Below are 18,691 nucleotides of genomic sequence, written 5' to 3'. Positions count from 1 at the left end.
TTACACAATGGAATAATTTGACATCTCTATTATAGAAGTATGAAGAAGCCTCGGGACAACGGCTAAATTGTAATAAAACGGCTATATTTTTCAGCAAAAACACCCCATCAGTTACCCGAGAGGAGATTGTTGAGGCGGCAGGAATCCTAGTCACACAACATTACGACACCTATTTGGGTCTACCAGCGTTGGTGGGAAAATCTCGAATGGCGGCTTTCAAGAAGCTAAAAGATAGAGTTTGGAAGAGGCTATAGGATTGGAAAATCAAATTTCTATCTCAACCAGAAAAGGAAATTTTGCTTAAGGCTGTCATTCAAGCTATACCAACCTATGGTATGAATATTTTTCTCTTACCAAAAATGTTGTGTTCAGAGATAAATTCTTTAATGCAACAATTTTGGTGGGGGCATTAAGACAAGTCAAAGATACATTGGATGAGCTAGAGTCCTTTGGGTTTGTCTAAGAGCGATGGCGGAATGGGATACCGAGACCTAAGAAGTTTTAACAAAGCTTTGTTGGCAAAGCAAGCATGGCGTCTTTGGAAACAGCCGACTAGTTTGACAGCTCGTATAATGGGAGCCAAATATTATAGGGGGCAGAATTTTTTAGACTCCTCCCTCGGTCATCACCCATCTTATGTGTGGTGGAGCATTCACAGCTCTCAGGCTTTTTTAAAGGAGGGTTTGATGTGGCGGATAGAGAATGGGATGACAGTCCGCATTTGGAAAGATCGATGGGTTCCTCGCCCTTCCACTTTCAAGATTCTTTCTCCACCTGTTTTGCCATCGTCCAGATGCCAAGGTCAGTGAAATTATTGACGCAGACACACGTTGGTGGAAGACCTAGTTGCTGGAAATTTTATTTTCTGAAGAGGAAGTGCAGTTAATTCTTTCATTACCAGTTAGCCATTCTAATAAAGAAGATGTGTGTTTTTGGCGAGGAACAAAAAATGGCTTGTTTTCTGTTCGATCTACTTATTATATCCAGAAGGAATTGGAAACAAAAGGGCTGGCTGAGAGCTCTTCTGCCAAGGGACACTATTCAATTTGGAGAAAGATATGGGAATTGCGAGTACCAAACGTAGAAAAGAATTTCTTGTGGCGAGCTTGCCACGAAATTCTTCCTACCAAGAAAAATCTGCAACGGAGGAAAATTATTGATGATCCACTATGCCCTATTTGTGGATTAGAGGAGGAAACAGCGCTGCATATTCTGTGGGAATGCCCTTCGGCGAGGGAAGTTTGGTGTGTGGGAAGCATTAAATTACAAAAAAGCTCAAGCTATGGAACAAGCTTTTTTGAAATTGTGGATGAAGTTTTTAAGAAATGTAAGCCGGAGGAAATAATTCAATTTGTAGGTATTACTCGACGGTTGTGGCTGAGGCAAAACACGGTCGTGCATGGGGGGACATTCATGACTCCTAATGCACTGGCGTAGAGTGCGTCACTTGTTGCAGCAACTTATGCTGATTCGCTGCAATTCAGTACCATACACAGAAGTGGGAGAATGATGGAAGCTTGCTCGAAATGGAGAGTTCCTACCCCGGGTTGGTTGAAACTGAACTGGGACGCCTCTATCGAAAAAGGGACGGGAAGGGTGGGTTATGGAACTGTGTTGCGGGACAAGATGGGCCTGGTTGTTGCTGCTCAGTGTAAAACCTTCTCGAGCACTCTTGATCCGACAGTGGCTGAAGCAGGTGCAGTTTTGATGGCAATTGACTTATGTAGAACCTTGGGTTTCCAAAGGATCCACTTTGAGGGCGATTCGAAGCTTGTGGTAGATGGAATAAATCGATCATAAGAAGACTGGAGCCCATTCGGAATGGTACTAGAGGATACAAAATTTGAGCTAAAATCAATCCCCCAATGGCAGATGACTTTTATTTGTCGAGATGGAAATAAAGCGGCTCATACTCTATCGAAGATGGCTGTAAAAAATAATGTAACCACTTAGTGGTTATTTACTATTCCTGATTGTATCACTGATATTATTAGGATGGAGTATTCCGCTCTATCCTCTTAAGTTTTATATCAATGAGAACGTATTTCTACTTAAAAAAAAAACTGCTGGAGTAGGCATGAAACCGTTATAAATGATGCCAACACTCTCTTAAATAGCATGCACGAATGGCAGATGAGCCATGCAAGACGAACTGCTAATGTGGGTGCTCATATGTTGGCCAAATATGGGTTAATATAGTTGGAGAGGCCCAAGTGTGATGGGATGAGGTCCCGAATGTATTCGTCATATTGTAGCCATGGAACTTTAAGCTTTTTTGCTGCGATAATGAAATCTCAATTCAAAAAAAAAAAAAACTAGTGAGTTCATAAACTAACATATTATCTAGTTAATTAATATAAACTAAGTAAATAAAGCAACTCAGTAAATATAATTAACAATAGGTTACTCAATATTTTTATATATGTTATTTATATTATTATATATGCGTGTGTGTTATATGTTAATAGTAACGTACTAACTAGTAGAGCATCCCAACAGAGTAGCCAATCTAGATTATTTTTTCTTGTACAAGTATAACTATATATTATATATATTTATAACTTGCTCACATTATAAATGTACTATAGTTTCTATTATCTAGTTATATATAATAATATATTGTTAATTTGCTACCTAGGTAATTGAAACCTTTTTAAAAAAAAACAGTCAAAAAATAAGGGCAGTTTTTTCAATTTGTTACAAGAACTGTCTTTTCATTCCTAAGAAAAATAGTTAGATAATTTAGTTTGTTGATCCGCGTGATTCTAAAGAGAAATTTGGTTTGCCTACTTGACGAAATTTTTGACAAATGGATGAAAAAATTTGGCTTCATTCCTTTAAAAGTTAAAATTCAAATCGAGTATTTTAACTGTTCATGAACATATTTTTTACTGTAAACCTCTTCTTCTACTTCTTCTTTTTTCTTTTTTTTTTTTTAAATGTAATTTTTTTCCAATAAATTCTAATGAGAAGTTCAAAAGTTCAACAAAATAGTATGGAAGGAGTATGGCGGGCAGACAAGGGCATGGGAAATGAATTTGTAGAGGCTAAAAAAATATACCTTTTACATTTTTTATTTCAAATATTTTGAGCAATATTTTTGCAAAAATAAAGAGCAGGTTGGTGAGAGTAAGTACGTACGAAAGGCATAAATTATAGGTTTATAGCACTAATTTCTTTGACGTATTCATGACACTTGCATTTAATTAATTCTCTGAAGAAATCGCAACTAGGAAAAAATTGGTTGGTTAGTTTATAATAGGGCATTATTGTAAATAATGATGAGGCTGATTGATTAGTTTTCTTTTCTTTTTTTTTTTTTTTGAATTGGAACTCCAGATTAATAATCAGCTTTGTCGGTGGATACAATGTCATGCCTAAAGGGTGGGAACTCATCACTCTATACTTTATCCTGCCCTAGGGACTCAGGGAGATCGAGCTAATTTTGCTTCTATGCCATATCTGTCTTGCAACGATGGCCACCAGTTTCATCTCCTTCCTCACTAGTTCGCTTCATCATCTTCTCCATGCTGCTCAAGAAATCAATGTAGGCTGATTGATTAGTTACTTAACTAAATGCTAACATTTTTTTCTTTTTTATACGAGTTTTAAACTAATTATATTGCTAGGGTGTTTTTTTTTTTTTTTTTTTGTGCAAACACATGGTTATTTTGTTTACCAAATATTGAATGTTGAAATGAATTGATTTGTCGATGTTATCCTAAAATAGTTTCGAAAAATAGTAGACTTACAAATAAATGTTATAAAGTAATGTGTCACAGTATAATTGGATTTCTCAAAATTTAAAAATAAAACCTAATTTAGACTTTCGAATAGAGTAAAAATAAAAAATGTTATCGGTCAGACTGCTAAGATAAAGGTTTTAGACTTTTACTATGAATTATTATATGCATGACATAAAAATGGAGTATATATAAGCCTTGAACTGTCCAATGGCTTGGCCGTGGGTTTAGACTTTAGAGTGACCCACCTGAAGAGTTTTCAGAATTTGTTTTTTTAATTTTTCGTTTTTTTTAAGGGGTAATTTAACAAAAAAAAATTAGTGAAATTAAAAAGGGTAAACATGAGTTATCAACATTACAAAATTTTAAACCTTGACATTATGATTGTAATGCCACTTATACCTTAAGAGGTGTAAGTGAAGTTTTCACAATATTTAATTTAAATAATAGGTAAATTATGGAGATAGAGTTCGATGAAGAAGAAAGTTTAAATTAGGGCGTTACATATGGGCAAATAATATCTACAACTATTCACACCTGCAAATGCAGATAGTAAAAATCACTATCCTTATATAATATATTTATATATTAAATTCACCAAAACAACGTCGTTTCGGTGATCATAATATACTACACAAGTATGGCCCCAAACTATTTCAAAATTGTTTAAAATATGCCTTGCTCAAAAGACTAAAATGAACCCATTACTTAAAATTATGAGGATAGCGAATAATAACCATATCAATGTGGATAATAATTTTATGATGCTGATGCAAATGCAAATATGACTAATAATTGCATTTGTATCCGTATGTGCAGTCATAGTTTAAACTTATAAAAAAATAATTAATTTAATAATTTAATTAATATTTTAATACTTTTTTACATACGGACTCAAAGTAACTTGAATAAGTGGGGCTTAATACCTAAAGTATTTATTATTATTATTATTTAAAAAAAAAAAAAAAAAAAAAAGAAGATAAATTGTGAAGACAATGTTCAAATTCAAGAAAGAAAAAAAAAAAAAAACCAATATTTTGATCTCATATTAAATTAATTGTACGGTTTTATGTGTCCAAGAAGAACCGAGTTCAGTGACCCGCAACTGTACCCGAAAGTGGGTCCGAATATGTCGAGTATGGTGGTGCGAAGTTGCTTGTGTTGTATGGCAGAGAAAGATTGGTTAAGAGGTAGAGCATGGCTTTTTTGTTTGTGGCATTTAATACTCCGCAACCACTATTGCCGTTTCCCTCCTAGGGGGGGGGGGGGGGGGTGGGGGTTGGATGAAGGACAAAAGACTGAAAGATGAAACATTTGACTAAAGCTACAGTAATGAATTACGTGTGGGAGTTTAGCATGTGAATTTCAACTATCTGTCCATTTGCTTTTACTTGTACCACACACTAATTATGGAGGGCAGGTAGGCAGGTAAGAATTTGAAAGAGTAGGTGAAAATATAAAATAAATGAGACTCTGAATTCACCTGAATCTGAAAACTGGTTTCACGTACAGCTGCTTTCATGTAAAACTAAAGCCTGCTCCACCTGTTCTTACAGTTGTCATGCAAATGCATTTAACGTGAACCATCTCCTGGATTTATCTCTCTTTTTTTTTTCAACCGATTGATTGGAGGCAGTAAAAAATGTGAGGACAAACACAAATAAAATCATACATAAAATATGGTTCAAGTACTGTTTGACTTTCAAAGTATATATACAGTAATACTAATTTAACATCCTATTAATTAATTAATAAAGATAAGAGAAGGCATAAATAAGGATTTTTAATGCAATCAAAGCCTTCTTCAAGCATTCTGAGTCTATTATTAATGTACAGTGTGTTAATGTTTGAAATGGTCTAATCCAGTTGTTAAGTCATCGCATGTTTTTGAAAACTTTATTCCCTTGAGCATTTAAGCATTCTGAGCCTATTATTATTTAACCATCTCTAGCGATTATACCTGTTTGGCTGGACGTACAATTTGGGAATTTCATTGATGTGCCAAAAGAATTGCCCAAGGCTAGATACTTGAGTACAAGCATTTGAAAAAGAAAGGAACAGAAACATGTGCCAAAAGCCTATGTGCAAACATGACAAGTCATACGCTTTTAGACTGATTTATTACCATGTTGTCCCTCATTGCTAATCATATAATTTCACTAGTAATTTCACTGTAGATCAGGAGTCCTACCATATATTTCAGCTACCGATTTGGGTATGTGCTGTAAAATTTTATATGAAATTCATATCTTCAAATAAATTTTAGGCATTATACATATGCACGTGAATTCTATATGGAGTCTTTTATATTATTTATTTATTGAAACGTACCCACGTGGAAGGAGCTGGGGGCATCCCACGGACACCCAACATATATTCCTTCCTTCAGAATTCCCAGATGACAAATAATGCAGTTGTTTGTTACCAAAAATAAACAAAAAAAGCTCTAAAGCAGAAGCAGATAACAAATTTACATAATTAACCATCCTTCCATTATTACAATATCCCACCACAAGGACACTATGGTAATCTGGCCGCCAAATGCTTATATAAAGACAATATGGTAATCTGGTCTCCCATCGCCACCAGAAGCTCGATCTCTCCCTCTCCCCCTCCCCCTCTTTGTTTTTCTCTTCCCCACAAACTCTTGCTCACCTAATAATAAAGATACTATGGTAATCTGGTCTCCCATCGCCACCAGAAGCTCGATCTCTCCCTCTCCCTCTCTTTGTTTTTCTCTTCCCCACAATCTCTTGCTCACCCAAACACTCTTTTGTGAAACTCTGCTAAAATGTTCCCCACAAGCTCTTACTCACCCAAGCACTCTTTTGTGAGTTTCCCACTCTCACGGTAACTCTGCTAATGGGTAGAAATGGTTGAGTCAAAGGCCGAATGGTGGCAAGAGGCAGATCAGATGTTTGCAGCTTTTCTCATCATGGCCGGCCACTTCAGGTGGGGCGTTATTTTTTCATTCTACTCCAGCCATGGGATTGCAAGGGAAAGCAATGCTTTCGCTTATCTTTTATGATTATGGCCATTGCAACTTCATCATCTTGGCATCATCAGCCTCCCGATCTTCATTACATTTTTTTTTTTTTTTTAAATATACGCTTGTCTGCTGATCATTGTCTTTTTTCTCATTCCACCACAACTTCATCATCAGAAGATGATGCTACGTCAGCCTCCCGATCCTCATCACCTTGATTAGTAGAAGATAGTGCCACCTCAGTCTCTTCCTTGCCACCTCTATACCTTTGGTATATATAACTCTTGTAAAATTCTAGCGTTCTTGCCGCCAAAATCAAGGAAAGAACAATCTTTTATGTTTATGGTCATTGCAACATTGTTTTTTAGGTATTATTTCCTTGATTTTGGTGACAACAAATTTTACGAAAGTTACATACAGCGAAAAAGAGACTAAGGTGACATTATCTTCTGCTAATCAAGGTGATGAGGATCGGGAGGCTGACGTGGCATCATCTTCTGATGATGAAGTTGGGGTGGAATGAGAAAAAAAGACGGTGATATGTAGACAAGCATATAACAAGTCTAGTACAGAGTGTGTTATCTCTCTTTTTTTAATGTTTTTTTCTTTTATTATTATTAATTCAGTCGGAGGAAGGGAAAAGGGATGTCTCGATGTGTGTATGTTATCTCTCTCTTTTTTTTATTTATTTTTTTTTTCATTTTTTTTTTTTTTAATGTTATTCGGTATGAAGAAGGGGAAAGGGGATGTGTTATATATCTCTTGTTCATTATATATCTTTTGTTCCTGATGTGCTGTAAAAATTTGCAACGTGTACGGCTAGCAGTTTTTTCTTTTTTTTTTTGTTAAGTGGCATGGCACAATTATCTTAATTTTTGAAAAAATAATGCTACATTTACACTCAATTGTTTTCACAATTTTTTTCACTCATGTGACTTTTAAAACTATCATTAAATATGAAATTTTTTTAAAAATTTCAATCTAATAATAATTTTAAAAATCACATGTAAATATGAAAACAATTATATAAAAAAATCAAAATAAATGTAGCATTGGGCTTTCAGAAAACCTCAGCTTATCTTTGTTGTGAGAGCAAAATCCAATAAGCAGAACATAATACAACATTTACACAAGGCTGGAATATACATGGTCCACAGCGTAAAATTTACTAAAACAATTGTGTATATATATATATATACACGTAATGTGCTCCCAGCTGGCTCCCGGCCATCTCCTCCGTCACTGGCTCCGGTGTCCTTTTCCATACCAAGGTTGACGAGTATAGCATAACACTTTTTCACTTTTCCATACCAAGGTTGACGAGTACAGCTCAAAAAAAGCTCAAAAGCAGAATTGGTAACTTTTTCACTTTTCCATACCACTTTTTTATTTTTTTTATACCAAATATTCTTACTTTTTTTCACATCAATTTACATCAACTACAGTATTTAGGCCATCCCATTTGCCAAACACCCCCCAATTGATTCAATTCTGTGCCGCATCATATGAACTCCAATCAACTCAGCAAAGACTTAATTACCACCTGCAAGTTCTGACGTAAAGTGAAGGATACTATATATTGAACTTAGACACCATTTGTTTTGACGTAAAATAATTTTTAAAAAATACTGTCCATATTTACGAGTGAAACTGTCAAGAATAGTCAACGAAAAATATTTTTCGATTTGACTGAAAGAGCCTCTTTAATTTTCGAACAATAATCCGGGACCCCACTGGGCCACCACCCAGACTTTGCTAGGACTCTGTTGCGACCTGGTTGGAACCCTGCCAGGACTTGGTCATGCCACCACCGGGACTCAACCAGGACCTTGTCGGGCCACCGCTCAAACTTCGTTGGGACCTAACTAGGGCTTGACCGAGAACTTGTCGAGACCTGACCGCAACCTAGTTGGGACTCCCTGGACTACTATCAAGGCCTGGCTGAGACAACACCAAGACTTGGTTGAGACAACACCGGAACCTGGTCAGAATTCGTCGAGACTTCACCAGGACTTGGTGTGGACTCGACGCAACCCAGCCGAGCCACCTTCGGAACCCAATCGAAAGTCGCTGGAACCACGCTTGGACCCCGATAGGTAATTTTTAGTTTTTAATAAAAGAATGTATTTATCTTGAAGAATGCTAGGTCTTTTTATTTTTATTTTTTTAAAATCTAGTTTCCAAAAAATGTGTCACAATTCCATTACTATATGCTTCTAATCTATATTGACTAGAATAATAAATACACATAAAATGGTAACACATAATTTGAGAATTTAATTTTTTAGAAAAAAATTAAAAATCCTTATGCTTTCTCTTATCTCTATTAATTAATAGGATGTTAAATTCATACCTGCCTAGTGCCTGGCCTCCATAATGAGTCTGTGGTACAAGTAAAAGCAAAACGACAAGTTGAAATTCACATGCTAAACTCCTAGACATTATTTTACCTTTAGATGTTTCCTCTTCGAGTTTTTTGTCCTTCATCTAACCCCCTAAGCTCTCTTCAATTTCTAAAAGCAAAAAAATTTTAAGATAAAAAATATATATATTATAAGGTACGGGCTCCTGTCCATAATAATCTTGCCCTCTGCCAATTATTATAAGGTTCTGCTCTACATCATTTTAAGCTAATGAATTCTTCTGCTTTTCCCCTTCCTTTTTTTTTTTTTTGGTTAAAAAAAAAATAATGAATCTTACAACTATTCAGGTGGGAGGTTTACGAGGTAGGGTAGATGGATATATTAATGGGATTCTTGGCCTTCTGACTTTATTCACCAAAGGTAATGAACTCTTTCCATTTTAGGAAGGTTCTTCACGGGACCAATGCTTTTATTTTGTTTTTTTAATGTAATAATGGAAGCCGACCTGCAAAACAACGGACAGATGAAATCTCTCTGTCCATTTCTTCAATAAATGCCTCCCATCAATATGTATCAGACGTAGGTCCACTAAGCTTTCCAAAAACTGGACCAGTGGATGGGAATAATGAACGTTGAAGTAATTATTATTTTTTTAAAAAAAAATTCTTTAAGCAAAAATTGGATTTCAACTTATATTATTAGCTCTTTTAAGTTCTGAAATTATTTATGACGACCCTACGCATTATCAACAATAGCTTTTGGCCTCACTGATAATGCGAGGACTTATCCACAACAACTTGTCGTTGGTAAAAGTCATAAATGATACTTATAGACTTTTAGCAAGGACATTACTTTTTTTTTTAGTGTGAGTCAAAATTTATTAATTTATCTGCTGAAAATAAAAATCATAAGTATGGTGCATCTTATCCATACCATTCAAATTATTTAGTAGGATAAAGATGATTAATTTATCAATTAAAAACGACAGTTATAATGATTAAATCAGCCACAAATTAGTGAGCTTAAGTTTGTCAGTTGAAAATTTTAAGAGAAAATTATACTTTACGTCCTAAAGTTTTATGTAATTTTCAATTTAACTTTCAATGGCTCAAAAATTATAATGCACCCCATCAAAGTTTCAAAAATTTTCAATGTTGCCCATCTGTTAACTATTTCCATCCAATTTGACTGAAAATTGGTCATGTGTCAAGCACGTGTATTTTTTTTGTCTTAAATTTCTAAAATTGTCCCATATATTTTAACAAATTTTAAAAAATACCCTCAAATCAAACCAAAATAATAATAATAAATAATAAATACCCTTGGGTTGCCGGCCATTTGGGGGTGGACGAGCCACCCCCTTTGGTCACTTGGGGATGGCAGAGCCGCCCTTTAGAGGTGGTTTCGGCCACCCCCATTTGGGTCCTTGGGAGTGGTCCACCACCCCTCATGGGTCGTGTCGACTAGAGTCCATCTCCTTAAAGTTATATAAAAAGAGAAGTAATGCTAGAAGGAGGACTAGAGTTTTATTTGTGTCCCTCTAAATGTGAGATGGCTTTTAAAATTACAATTGAATTTGAGATGATTATTATTAAATTTTGATTATTTTAAAAGTTTTACGAGAACATAATGAGAACTCTAATCCTTCTAGCATTTCTCACAGTTTACTTCTAAGTTCTCACTTCCTGGCGTGACAATGAAGATCACCAATGGATGCTATATATACATTTATTTATAATTTCATTCAAATATAATTTTTGCTGCCACGCTAGAGAATGAGGATTTGGAAGTAAATAGTTAGAAGAATGAGCATTTATTAGTTATTAAAAATAGTTTAAGACTGAACATTTATTTGTAAAAAATTCTTGAATTTGTTTTTCGTCAATAATTTTTTTAAAAAAATTGTTATAGTACCAAAGAATTATTTTATTAATTTCAATTTATCCGCTACAGCATTCTCTAGCCCTCCCTTTTCATTTTCACTTTATTTTATTTATTTTTTTCTTTTTTCATATATATCCTTGAAATCCATAAAATTCACAAGCTAAACAACTTGTGTACAACCAAGAAGTTCAAAGCAAGCACGAGCGCCTTTACCATTACCTTGTCCGGCCTAGTACAATTCAGGATTACACCGTAAGACAAATAAAAAACAAAGAAATGAGTAAAAACGTATATGCACCCCTGAGATTGATGAAGATATTTTCGTTTCTAGAAGTAAGTTGTTGACTTTTTCAAAGCTCATAATAAAAGGTGCGTTTTTTTTTTTTTTTTTCCAACCTTTAAAAACTCATAAATATGTTTTAATTTTCGACAGTTGGCTGACTAAGAAAAGATGCAGAGCATGAGAGTTACTTAATGGGAGTAGTCACGGGTCTAACATGAACTGGCAAGGGAGACATGGGACCACGCCCAGGAGAGATGGACGTTGGTGACGCAAGAGATGAGGACACCGGAGCCAGTGACGGAGGAGATGGCCGGGAGCCAGCTGGGAGCACATTACGTGTATATATATATATATATATATATATATATATACAATTGTTTTAGTAAATTTTACGCTGTGGACCATGTATATTCCAGCCTTGTGTAAATGTTGTATTATGTTCTGCTTATTGGATTTTGCTCTCACAACAAAGATAAGCTGAGGTTTTCTGAAAGCCCAATGCTACATTTATTTTGATTTTTTTATATAATTTTTTTCATATTTACATGTGGTTTTTAAAATTATTATTAGATTGAAATTTTAAAAAAATTTTCATATTCAATAATATTTATTTCATATTTAATGATAGTTTTAAAAGTCACTTGAGTAAAAAAAATTGTGAAAACAATTGAGTGTAAATGTAGCATTATTTTAACAAAAATTAAGATAATTGTGCCATGTCACTTAACAAAAAAAAAAAGAAAAAACTGCTAGCCGTACACGTTGCAAATTTTTACAGCACATCAGGAACAAAAGATATATAATGAACAAGAGATATATAACACATCCCCTTTCCCCTTCTTCATACCGAATAACATTAAAAAAAATAATAATAATAAAAAAAAAAAATTAAAAAAAGAGAGAGATAACATACACACATCGAGACATCCCTTTTCCCTTCCTCTGACTGAATTAATAATAATAAAAGAAAAAAACATTAAAAAAAGAGAGATAACACACTCTGTACTAGACTTGTTATATGCTGCTTGTCTACTAATCACCGTCTTTTTTTCTCATTCCACCCCAACTTCATCATCAGAAGATGATGCCACGTCAGCCTCCCGATCCTCATCACCTTGATTAGCAGAAGATAATGTCACCTTAGTCTCTTTTTCGCTGTATGTAACTTTTGTAAAATTTATTGTCACCAAAATCAAGGAAATAATACCTAAAAAAGAATGTTGCAATGACCATAAACATAAAAGATTGTTCTTTCCTTGATTTTGGCGGCAAGAACGCTAGAATTTTACAAGAGTTATATATACCAAAGGTATAGAGGTGGCAAGGAAGAGACTGAGGTGGCACTATCTTCTACTAATCAAGGTGATGAGGATCGGGAGGCTGACGTAGCATCATCTTCTGATGATGAAGTTGTGGTGGAATGAGAAAAAAGACAATGATCAGCAGACAAGCGTATATTTAAAAAAAAAAAAAAAAAAAAAAAAAAAAAAAAAGTAATGAAGATCAGGAGGCTGATGATGCCAAGATGATGAAGTTGCAATGGCCATAATCATAAAAGATAAGCGAAAGCATTGCTTTCCCTTGCAATCCCATGGCTGGAGTAGAATGAAAAAATAACGCCCCACCTGAAGTGGCCGGCCATGATGAGAAAAGCTGCAAACATCTGATCTGCCTCTTGCCACCATTCGGCCTTTGACTCAACCATTTCTACCCATTAGCAGAGTTACCGTGAGAGTGAGAAACTCACAAAAGAGTGCTTGGGTGAGTAAGAGCTTGTGGGGAACATTTTAGCAGAGTTACCGTGAGAGTGAGAAACTCACAAAAGAGTTTTTGGGTGAGCAAGAGATTGTGGGGAAGAGAAAAACAAAGAGAGGGAGAGGGAGAGATCGAGCTTCTGGTGGCGATGGGAGACCTGATTACCATAGTATCTTTATTATTAGGTGAGCAAGAGTTTGTGGGGAAGAGAAAAACAAAGAGGGGGAGGGGGAGAGGGAGAGATCGAGCTTCTGGTGGCGATGGGAGACCAGATTACCATAGTGTCTTTATATAAGCATTTGGCGGCCAGATTACCACAGTGTCCTTGTGGTGGGATATTGTAATAATGGAAGGATGGTTAATTATGTAAATTTGTTATCTGCTTCTGCTTTTGAGCTTTTTTTGTCCGTTGTTTTGCCGATCGCCTTCCATTATTTCATTAAAAAAACAAAATAAAAGCATTGGTCCCGTGAAGAACCTTCCTAAAATGGAAAGAGTTCATTACCTTTGGTGAATAAAGCCAGAAGGCCAAGAATCCCATTAATATATCCATCGACCCTACCTCGTAAACCTCCCACCTGAATAGTTGTAAGATTCATTATTTTTTTTTTTAACAAAAAAAAAAAAGGAAGGGCAAAAGCAGAAGAATTCATTAGCTTAAAATGATGTAGAGCAGGAACCTTATAATAATTGGCAGAGGTTAAGATTATTATGGACAGGAGCCCGTACCTTATAATATATATATTTTTTATCTTAAAATTTTTTTGCTTTTAGAAATTGAAGAGAGCTTAGGGGGTTAGATGAAGGACAAAAAACTCGAAGAGGAAACATCTAAAGGTAAAATAATGTCTAGGAGTTTAGCATGTGAATTTCAACTTGTCGTTTTGCTTTTACTTGTACCACAGACTCATTATGGAGGCCAGGCACTAGGCAGGTATGAATTTAACATCCTATTAATTAATAGAGATAAGAGAAAGCATAAGGATTTTTAATTTTTTTCTAAAAAATTAAATTCTCAAATTATGTGTTACCATTTTATGTGTATTTATTATTTTAGTCAATATAGATTAGAAGCATATAGTAATGGAATTGTGACACATTTTTTGGAAATTAGAATTTAAAAAAAATAAAAATAAAAAGACCTAGCATTCTTCAAGATAAATACATTCTTTTATTAAAAACTAAAAATTACCTATCGGGGTCCAAGCGTGGTTCCAGCGAGTTCCGATTGGGTTCCGAAGGTGGCTCGGCTGGGTTGCGTCGAGTCCACACCAAGTCCCGGTGAAGTCTCGACGAATTATGACCAGGTTCTGGTGTTGTCTCAACCAAGTCTTGGTGTTGTCTCAGCCAGGCCTTGATAGTGGTCCAGGGAGTCCCAACTAGGTTGCGGTCAGGTCTCGACAAGTTCTCGGTCAAGCCCTAGTTAGGTCCCAACGAAGTTTGAGCGGTGGCCCGACGAGGTCCTGGTTGAGTCCCGGTGGTGGCATGACCAAGTCCTGGCGGGGTTCCGACCAGGTCGCAACAGAGTCCTAGCAAAGTCTGGGTGGTGGCCCAGTGGGGTCCCGGATTATTGTTCGAAAATTAAAGAGGCTCTTTCAGTCAAATCGAAAAATATTTTTCGTTGACTATTATTGACAGTTTCACTCGTAAATATGGACAGTATTTTTTAAAAATTATTTTACGTCAAAACAAATGGTGTCTAAGTTCAATATATAGTATCCTTCACTTTACGTCAGAACTTGCAGGTGGTAATTAAGTCTTTGCTGAGTTGATTGGAGTTCATATGATGCAGCACAGAATTGAATCAATTGGGGGGTGTTTGGCAAATGGGATGGCCTAAATACTGTAGTTGATGTAAATTGATGTGAAAAAAAGTAAGAATATTTGGTATAAAAAAAATGAAAAAGTGGTATGAAAAAGTGAAAAAGTTTTGTTTTGTAGTGATTTTTTTATTTGAATAATAATAAAAAGTGAATGATTTGATATTAAAATTGAAAAAGTTAGAATGTTTTGATGTTGATTTTTTTGGGATATGGTGATGAATAGTATTTGGGTCAATCTCATCCCCATTACCAAACAAAGCCTTGATCAGAAAATTGTGCGAAGCTTAAAATGGTCTAATCCAGTTTTTACATTATCACATGTTTTTGAAAACTTTATTCCCTCGAGCATTTAAGCATTTTGAGCCTATTATTATTTAAGCATCTCTAGCCTCTAAGAAAATGAGATTATACCTGTTTCGCTAGACGTACAATTTGGGAATTTCATTGATGTGCCAAAAGAATTGCCCCACGTTACTTGAGTACAAAGTACAAACATTTGAAAAGAAAGAAAAAGGCAACCATTTTAAATTTTAAGATAAATCATAGGCTTTTAGAATGGTTTATTACCGTCTTGTCCCTTAGTGCTAAGCATGTAATTTTACTAGTAATTTGACTGTAGATCAGGAGTCCTACCATGTTCCTCAAAAAAAAAAAAAGGAGTCCTACCATGTATTTCAGCTACCAATTTAGGTATGTACGGTAAAAAACACTTTTTTAATATATATATTGAAGCCCTCATTCATTTTGATACTTAAGTTATTCTATTTAGTCCCGTTGGTTTACGTATATACCTTTGAAATTGTCTTGCTAATTTTAGGTATAACTATTTCTCTGTTTGGTAACACATTATTCCAGCAAAGAGTTCAGGGTGGTACGACCACCCCCGTCGCATTTTGGGCGGCTACGGCCACTCATATTTGCTTCAGGGGTGACTGCGGCCACCGACAGAGCTCCTGTAGGGTGGTCTCGGCCACCCCACAGGTCGTCGGGGGTGGCAATAGCCACCCCCATTGCTTCTGTGAGGGTGGTCGGCCACCCATTTTATTTTAGGTTTTTTTTTTATTAATATGAGTTTGAAAAAAAATTATAGGTAATTTTGATTCAATTATAATTTTTGCACGTGTATTGTTACCAAAATAAGGAATATGAATAGTTATTTTATTCTACACTCTTCTAGTCCTAATAGTAGCTATTTTTTTTTCAATGAACTAGACATTCTGAGAACCAAACAAGGCATAGTCTTCGTTCTTTTAAAGTACATCATTAACGAAGATAAACACTATAATCTAATTCTGAGAGATTGTGTGTCAAGAGATCCAATCAACCGAGTTATATATTCTGGTAGGCACGAATTAACTATTAATGATAACGCTCTTGTGTATAGCATTGTAAAATTTTTCTTACTCTAATTTTATTCTATTGCATTCTATAATTATTTTTAAAATGTGAAATTGCAAGCATGTCTTGATGCATGAGCATGATTACTGACCCATCTAACCAAACTTATCCCAACCACCCAAACAAATAAAGATGAATGCTCCCGATCTTGTTGGCTTTATAGATGAACCCAAACCAACACCCATTGAGCCCAACCAACCCAGCATTAGATTCAGATCCTCTCCAGTCCATTATGGACTAGAGAATATCCAGTTAATGGTCAGAATCTCTTTCGAAAGATCCTGAGACTATAAATAGGACATCTATCTTATTAATAAAAATAAGGGTTAAATACTAAAAAATCCCCTAGGCTTTGACATTTTTATTTTTTGTTCCTTAGGGTTTGATTTTTATCACAGAAGGCACATGTGGTTTTCATAAAGACGGAAATAGTACCTCCGTTAAAATTCCGTCCAAAACTTAACGGAATGCCACGTCAGCACCAATCAAACGTCGACACGTGTCATGTTATTAATTTTTTTATTATTATTTTTTTAAAAGAAAATTAAAAAGATTAAAAAAATATATATTTTTTCAAAAAAAAAAATTGGGGGTGGCCGTAGGCCCGTAGCCACCTCCTTGGCCATTTGGGGGTGGCCGAAATCACCCCCAGTGGATACTAGGGGTGGCTCGGCCACCCCTAGTTGGTACTGGGGGTGGCTTTGGGATCTAGTCTCAAAGAAGAAGATTGTTAGTAGAGACGTGGTGTTTGATGAGGCCTATATTTTACGAAAGGGTGAGAATGAAGCATCGAGTGAAAGCCATAAAGGAAAACATGTAGTGGAGGTGGAGCTTGATGAACAACGTTCACTCACAGATATATGTGATGAAGAAGAATCGTCAAGAGATTTAGAGCATCGATAAGTGCCTTATTCTTTAGCAAGAGGTAGGGAGAAACGTGTCTTATTCTTTAGCAAGAGGCAGGGAGAAACGTGATTGCAAAGCACCAGAGATGTATGGATTTGAGGACATGGTTTCTTTTGCTAACATTTGGTAGTGGAGACTCATCGTCTGTTCAGAATGGCATGCCGACAGATGTGGAGTTACTACAAAAAGGTAAAGCTTCGAATCGACAGAATTGGTCAAGGCAAAGAAGGCTAAATGGTGCAGATGAGTCTACAAAAAGAAAGAGCCAACAGAGAAAGATGTGTGGCTAAGAGGACTGACAGAAAAGCATGGTAGTCTGTCTAAACCAGGTCCTATACTCAAGTTCAAGATGTGCTTGGACTTAAGTTTCACTTGTAGATTGTGATAGCCCTTAGGGGCTTGGACGAAGCCTTCAAAAGAAGATTCGTATTGTTGCAATTTGATGGATTGCAAGTCAAGGTGGAGATTGTTGACATTGTGACTTTTTTACCGATCAATTAAATAGGTGGGGACATTGTTTTTCTTTTTGATTTTGGTCTTCCGTAACCTACTTGGAGTAGGATAAGAAATCTCCTTTGGCTTGGAATTCAAGGCTAACTTGTATAAAAAAATAGGCTAACTGACAAGAGAAGACAAACATGGCGGCACAAGTATAATTTTGTGGGCTGTTGTGTTTAAGGACAGCAAGCACCATATATCGCACATAGAGCCGTACAAAGGCTAGTTTCAAAAGGAGAGGAAGAGTGGGCTGCTGTGTGCGGTAGAAGAGGGCGCTGATTGTTTTCTTCTTGATTTTGGAGGAGCCAAAACAATAGAAAAAAAAAAAAAAAAAAAAAAAGGGTGCTACTATAGAAGAGAGAAAAATAGAGAGACCAACCGCCATTGTATCCAACAAAAGAATAATAGTTTGTATTTCTGTTTTTTTTTTTGTATTCTCTTAAGGAAATAATTTCGATTGTGTGATAGTGAGATTTGGGTGTATTGGAATCTTGGGTCAGAGTGATTTTCTCTCTACTATATTTTTATACTCTATCTTTCATAGTGAATTTCTTCGTGATCGCCTCCACCAGTGTACGTACCTCACATTTGAGGGAACCACATAAATCTTAGTATTATCTTGTGTGTGATTGTTCTCGCTTTATTTAATCATAATTATGATCGTGTTTTTTGCACAACAATATATATAATAGGGTTGCCAATTTTGATACGACCCGACAACCCGACACGAACATGACACGGAATTACCAGATTTTGGTTTACCCAAAACGGGTTTGGGTCATAAACGAGTCATTCATGACCCGTTTATTTTGTGTCTAGCCGGTCAACCCGCGGGAGTGACCCACCACACCCGTTTAACTTTTTTTTTTTCTTTTTTCTTTTTTTCAAAAGGCATGTCGATACCAACTGCCCTTCCTCAATCTTTCTGCTATAGCACGCTTGTCTAGTAAAAACTGAAAACTGAAAGCACATCACGTGTTTCAGTAGAATGCTATCATGATGGATACCTACCGGAAATATAAAAAATTAGGGTAAAATCCACATATCCTCTC

This window comes from Corylus avellana, chromosome 2 (assembly GCF_965113065.1).
Source record: "Corylus avellana chromosome 2, dhCorAvel1.hap1.2, whole genome shotgun sequence".
NCBI classification, from domain to species: domain Eukaryota; kingdom Viridiplantae; phylum Streptophyta; class Magnoliopsida; order Fagales; family Betulaceae; genus Corylus; species Corylus avellana.
The sequence above is the reverse complement of the archived record's forward strand: the minus strand, read 5'-3'. Positions refer to the sequence as shown.